Here is a 7,221-nt window from a genome sequence, read left to right as displayed (position 1 = left end):
AATAGCAGGTAAGTTTGTATATACATGTATATTCTTGGAGAATGTGCTTGAGAGAATTCCTCCCTCAGAAGATTTTAAGAAAAAAGAACCAGCCTTTATTTGTTACAGCACAATGAAATTCTTTCTTCGCATATCCCAACATAGGAGGCTGGAATCAGAGTGCAGTGCAAGTCACAACACCCCTGGAGCAGTGAGGGTAAAATGCCTTGCTCAAGTGCCCAACAGTGGCAGTTTAACAGTGCTGTGATTTGAACCCTAATCCTCCAATCACCTTAACAATGTACATGTCAAGAATGATGGAGATAATTGGAGAGACATGATTGAGAGAAACTGCTTCCCATCTGAATTTAAGCTGTGAACTATTATTAATGTAGGCATTTGTGCAATCATGTGTATAAAACACAATGCTGCTCATAACTGTACTTGGTACCTACACATTGCGATAAATGCTAATGATTGGCACTGTGCAACAGTGGACCAGCAATTTGTCCTTTCACAGCTTGTAAGGTAAGCACAGATACAGTATGTGGAAGGCTCCATTCAGGTTACATAAGAGACCTTGGAGGAGTTTAAGTACATTGTTATTGTATTCATGTGTGATTAAGAAAAAAAGTATGTATGAGTTTGTGAAATTAATTCAGTGGTGAAGCATGAGCTCAATTTTCTCAATTATTTGGACATACCTGAATCCCACCAGGAAAAGCTTAGCAAAAAAAATTGTGTTCAAAAGGACAATAAGCCAGATAAAAAGACACAAATAGTACAGGCCACAAACACTGTGCTGAGGTGCTGAGGATTTGAGGTGGTCAAGCATGCAATGGAAGTCAGCAGATGCACAGCCTGAAGATTTCAATGTTCACAGTAAACTAATTATTTGAGGTCTTTTACTAGAAATACCTTTTCTAGGTTTATCCAAGGTGTATGTGGGAGCAGTGCTTAGATAGACAGACTGCTCTCTATCCTGGACAACTATCCTGGACAACACCCAGCACCCTCAACAACATTCACCAGGCAGAGGAGTGTATTCAGTGGCAGACTGTTGTCTCTGTCATGCTCCACTGCAAGACTGAGGAACTCTTTTCCCCCATGGTATGGCAGGGTGGAAACATACAAATGTCTTTACCTGCTGCTACATCCATCCATCCATCCATCCATTCATCCATCCATCTCTCTCTCTCTCTCTCTCTCTCTCTCAGCAATATATTGCATATTATATCTTCTGTATGATGTCTCTTCTGTTAGCAACAAAGAACACAGTGAAGGCAAGGAATGGAATATTGATGAATTATGGATGACATCAAATGGATTATTGAATCACTCTGGCTATTAACTCACTCACTTCCAGCACCAAATTAACAGGTAGAGGAAGAATGAGCTGGTTGGTGTGTTGCCTTGCAGATTACATTAGTATGACATGCAGTGCCAGCATTTCAGTTCATCTCTCTCTCTCTCTCTCTCTCTCTCTCTCTCTCTCTCTCTCTCTCTCTCTCTCTCTCTCTCTCTCTCTCTCTCTCTCTCTATCTCTCTCCCTCCCTCCCTCCCTCCCTCCCTCCCTCCCTCCATACACAAACACACACAGTCCATCAAAGACATTAAGTATGCAAATAATATTGGCTTCATAGATGGTATATTTTTGAGTTCATTAATAATGAATGTATTTATACTAGTTAACAAAGACAAACAACTAATCGTTTTTTTTAAAATAAAAATGTTTTTAACCTCTAGCAGACATAGCTAAAGATTTATGGGGATTGTAGTTTCATATGAAGCTGGTGTAGCATGACATCTGCTGGACTGTGGCAACAGCCAGGAAAAACCACAGTGCCTCCATTGCTCCATTTTACATGCTACAGCACGTTCATAAACTAGTCAAGAAGAAAATGAACTGATTATTCCATTAGGCATGGCTCTGAAATACAGTCCAATTCTCCATATCAACATTATAGCAGGCAAGACAATGGGAATACTAAAACAGACCAGCTAAAATCTTATTACCCTTTATCTCTTTGGGGTCTCCAGACATTCCTTTTCCGTTGCCTTCTGTTGTTAACAAACAACTGTTTGCCACCTGCATTAAACTGGTACACATTTACAGGATTGTTTTTGTATAAAAATACCTTATATTAAATTAAATCATATTTTTGGTGGATTTTATTTCATGGTGAGGCTAACTGCTTAGTTCAGTGTTTGGTAGTTATCATTTAATAGAATGTCATTGCTTTACTGAAGAATATTACATTGAGGCAACTCAGCGTCAGGCCTACAATATAGACCTATTTGCATTGAGTCTATCTAGCTTAAGTCCTATTAAGCAAGATGCCATGGGGAGTGAGTATAAAACAAGCAGTCAGTAACCTTGCTTGGTAACTATATATATTGAGACAACTCCCTCTTTATCGTAGAAGGCCCGTTGAGTATGTTTGTGTGGGTTTACATTTTCTAGCTTGCTATTTGTTCTGGCATTATAGAACATAAATAAACCCATTAGGATACAACCTACTGTATGTTTTGTGTCTTCCGTTCTTTGACATAATAACAAGTTCACTTAACATGTTCAAAAAAGGTGGGTGTGAGTATGTGGGAGAGAACGATAGAGATAGAGAGAGAGAGAGAGAGAGAGAGAGAGAGAGAGAGAGAGAGAGAGAGAGAGAGAAGCATAGTGATAAAAGTCAGCAATAAAAAGACTTTTTTTCCTCCCCATGTGTCACAAATAAGACAAGCCTGCTGTGGCTTACTGCCAGGTATAAGACAATCGAGAAAATTAGGTCTCATTATAGTCGGTTGTCATCATCCATCCATCCATGGACCCATCCATTCTTTCTACACAGCTTATCCTACTGTGTGGCAGAAAACCTGGAGCCTATCCCAGGAGACTTGGGGCAGGGGACACACTGAACACCCTGAAAGGAAAAATTTATGGAAAATTATTGATCAATTTGGTAAATAAAATCCATTGCATGGAGTACAATTAAACAATTTTTTAAAGGAAAGAATATGGCACAATCACAAATCTAAACAAAAACTGAATAAACAGGACAGAAGCAACCAAAAGGCCAAGGTTTCTTTAGGATCTGTAGAGATCCACAGATCAGATGAGGAGAAGCTTTTCACAAGACAAGCTGAGCATCGTGGAGAAGTGACGAGTAAAGAAAAAACTAGAGACTCTCAGCAACTCAGCAAACTAAAAAAAGTAACACCAAAAATACTTTGGCTTGGCACAGAGTATTTTTAGTGTATGTTTAGTGGAAACCCAACACTGATCATCACCCTGTGAAGAGCATCCTAACAAATGCCTTTTTAATTAAATAATTTAATTTAAAAAACTTGCTTATTTAAATGTTAAACATATTTAATAAATCAAATGATAAAACTCCTAATTAATTCATTTTAATCCCAGGGTGTAACATGACAAGCACGAGATTGACAAGCTCTCTGGATCTCTAGATCTGAATGAACCACAGCAGGGATATGTTTCACCTTGCATACAGCTATGAGGTTAAGAAACGTCTGGTGGGAACTGGTTAAGAAGGCTTTATCAGCAGCATGATTCAATAACAGAAAAACATACATAAAGAAACATAAACAATGACGCAAAATAAGACCTTGAATAGTGACTGACAACACATGGAAATTCACTAAAACACTGTGAAATGCAATGTATGTATCAGTGTTGTAATGTAACGGAGTACAAATACTTCGTTACTGTGCTTAAGTAGAAATTTCACGTATCTGTTCGCTATTTAAATTAATGTAAACTTTTACTTTTACTCCACTACATTTCCTAGATAAAATGTATACTTTATTTTATATTCCCACTAAGCATCTTCGTTACTCGTTACTACAAAATAAAATCAGACGAAATGTGTGCGACTGCAATAAGGGAGGTTTGGTGAATCACTGCTCCTAGATTGCATTACGCAGCTCCGCACTCTCTATTTCAGCGTAATGTTGCCGAAGGAGCAGTGGCGAAGCCAGAGGGGTGTCCGGGGTGCCACCCCGAATTTTTATTTGATAGCATTGGAAGTTTGGTGATGACTGACATCTCATTTCACCTGACATCTCATCTCAAGTCTTTGTTTGACGTTTGGTCGCGGCGCCGCTCAACATTTCAAATCCATCAATCAATGACAAGAAAGAGTTGAGAGGTAGAGAAGAATGTTTTGAGATTAAACATCAGGATTTAGTTTTCCAGAAAAATAATTCGAAAGTTAAGTCGCTATATAAATTGACGTTAGACGCTATTAACAGATTAATCAGACAAGAGAGATCGGTTCGTTCCCCAGTTTAGCCATAAACTATGACATAAACAAGTGTTTAATGTTGTTATTAAACTGTGTATCTGGTAATGTTACTCAAAAGATTTCTGCAATTGCAGACAGCCTGTTAGCTATCATAAAGGTGATTAAAGTAGTCATTTATGCTGACAGTTGATTTTATTATTATTATTATTATTATTATTATAGTGGGATTTGTAGTTAAAGTTGAGTTTGAATTTAAAAAAAAATCTGTATTTGATGCTTAAATGTATTATATCAATGTGTCATATTTTTACATAAGGTCAATAAAAAAATGAAAAGAAAGGCAGAGATATCAGACTTCTTTTTAAAGAAGCAAACACATACAGATCAGGTGTAAACAGACCCCAGCCCAGCCCCCAGCCCCCAGCCCCCAGATCACCACAGTACCCCAGAGCAGCTTCCTGCCTGATGCTAGTTGTCAGACTTCACAAGACCCACCAACAGGTTTGAGAACCCACCAGGCAGTCAGTCAGTTAGTCAGTCACATGTCCAGTTCAGAATTTAAGTTTAGCTTTGTTATAGATGGTTTCATCAGTTTAGGCTTTACATAAAAATGTAATTAGGTGTTGATTTATGTGACATACACAAGATAATATTATAAAACATTATAAATTATAAAATAGATTATGAGAGATATATTCTACCTCTAATGAGCAATTATGGGATTCATCCATGCTCCTTGTTAGGGTAATTTGTGTCATAGTCTGTGGACCCCCTAAAGTTGCCTTGGCCACCCCATGTATAAAACTCTAGTTCTGCCACTGCAAAGGAGGAGGATGCACAACTGAAACCGCCATGGAAGCACCTACTGGAGGACCTCCTGTTATCGTAGACGACCACCCCGACGATAGTGGTGAACTCGGTGAACAGGGTGAAGAAGATAACGTTATACACCCGTGGCTGTATTTGCAAGAAATGTTTCTGTACATTGGAATGAAAGATTCTTCCTACCAGATGAAGTGCCTCTTATGCCTACCGAAAACTTTTTACTTTTACTTCAAATACTTAAGTACATTAAATATCAGAAAATGACTTTTGATACTTAATTACAGTATACATCAGATACTTTAAGACTTTTACTTGAGTAATATTCTAAAAGGTTTTCTTTCACTTCTACCAAAATCTTTTTCTAGTACGATACTTGTACTTTTACTCAAGTATTGCTTTCTAGTACTTTATACAACACTGGTATGCATCATCGATCTGTGCTCTACACAACTTATCCTACTTCTACTATCCACAATGCCCGGTACACCCTGGACAGGCTGTTCCTACACCTATATCTACTGCAGGGCACAAATCGCACACACAATGCAGACAATTTAGAGATGCCAATCAGCCTACAACACATATGTTTGTAGTGGGGGAGGAAACCCCTGAGGCACAGGGAGAACATACAAACTCCACACCCATGGAGGTGTAAACTAACCCAAATGTACTAACCACCATGGCCCAAAATGTTTATCATTACTCTCCTTTAAAAAAATTAATTGATTAAAACACAATGCAGCCTTCCAGATCAAGAATAGAAAAAAGACACCATTTCAGTAAGTAAATTCCAGTTAAAAGAAGGCACTAAGAATGCAAATCCTTAATATAACGCTCAATGCACTACAGTATAACTTGTCACACTGTACTGTACCAGACTAATTGTGTAATTAGATGTAGACTTGAACACACACACAAAGCAAAGATTTGCATCTTCTCTGTACACATGTCAAATGCACACATATTAGCATACATTAGTGCGAGCATACATGCACAGTAGCTCACCATCATCTCACTTGAGCAAAAGTGGTAAGAACAGCTGACTGATTGGTATAATTACTCAGAGTCATTAGACTCAGGCAAAATCATCATATCAGGAGAAAATGAGGAAGAAGTCTGCCTCCCCGGTCCCGTGGCTCAGCCTATTACAAAATTGTATTCTTTTGTTTTTAAACAAGCATTAAAAGAATTTTAATTTATCATTTCTTATGCCATGCATATGAAGAACTTGCCATTTTCAGAGACATACCGTTCTAACAATGGTAAAAGAGTCAGAAAAGAGTCAACATTGGGGATATGCAGGAAACACTGCATTGGACCCAGAGATCCCCCACTCCTGAACTGAACTGATTTCACAGCTGCCTTCTAATCAACACAGAAGTGATTTGCTTTGATGGAAGCTGGCATCCTAAACGTGCATGTCTGAGCAGCTGGCACCAAGCCAGCAGACAGAGACGAAGGAGAAACCTTTATTGGAAAAAACTGAGACCAGGGGGAAGGGCAGTATGGTGGCAGTAGAAAGCGGATACCAAGAACTATGAGATGAACCATAGATATATAGATCGATAGATCGATAGATAGATAGATAATTACAGAAAATGAAGAGAAAAGTCATTCTCCAAAGCAGTTTTATGATTGTACCTATTAGTAAGATTAATGTTAAAGTGGGCAGATTTGCAAAATACCTTTCAGTACTTTAATCTGTGTAAGGTGTCCCATTTGCTCCAGGTCCCATGCTGCGTTCAAGATAACGATACTGCACAACCCCTGTGTTTTTTTGTCTCATAAATATTTAGAATATACATCAGGAAAACAAATACAATACCATAAATTATTATTAGTACAGTCCATCCAGCCAATCTCTACACCACATACTGTATGTTCCTGGGTTGCAGTGAACCTGGAGCTTGTCCCAGGAGACTCTGGGCACAAGGCAGGATACACCCTGGACAGGCAGCCAGTCTATTGCAGGGCACAATCACACACACATCAGACAATTTAGAGATTCCAATCAGCCTACAACTCATGTTTTTGGACTGGGGAAGGAAACCAGATTATCCAGAGGAAACCTGCAAGGCATGGGGAGAACATGCAAACTCCACATACACAGTGGAGGCAGGAATTGAACCCCCAACCCTGAAGGTGTGCGGCAAAC

This window comes from Tachysurus vachellii, chromosome 18, assembly GCF_030014155.1.
Source record: "Tachysurus vachellii isolate PV-2020 chromosome 18, HZAU_Pvac_v1, whole genome shotgun sequence".
NCBI lineage: Eukaryota > Metazoa > Chordata > Actinopteri > Siluriformes > Bagridae > Tachysurus > Tachysurus vachellii.
The sequence above is the reverse complement of the archived record's forward strand: the minus strand, read 5'-3'. Positions refer to the sequence as shown.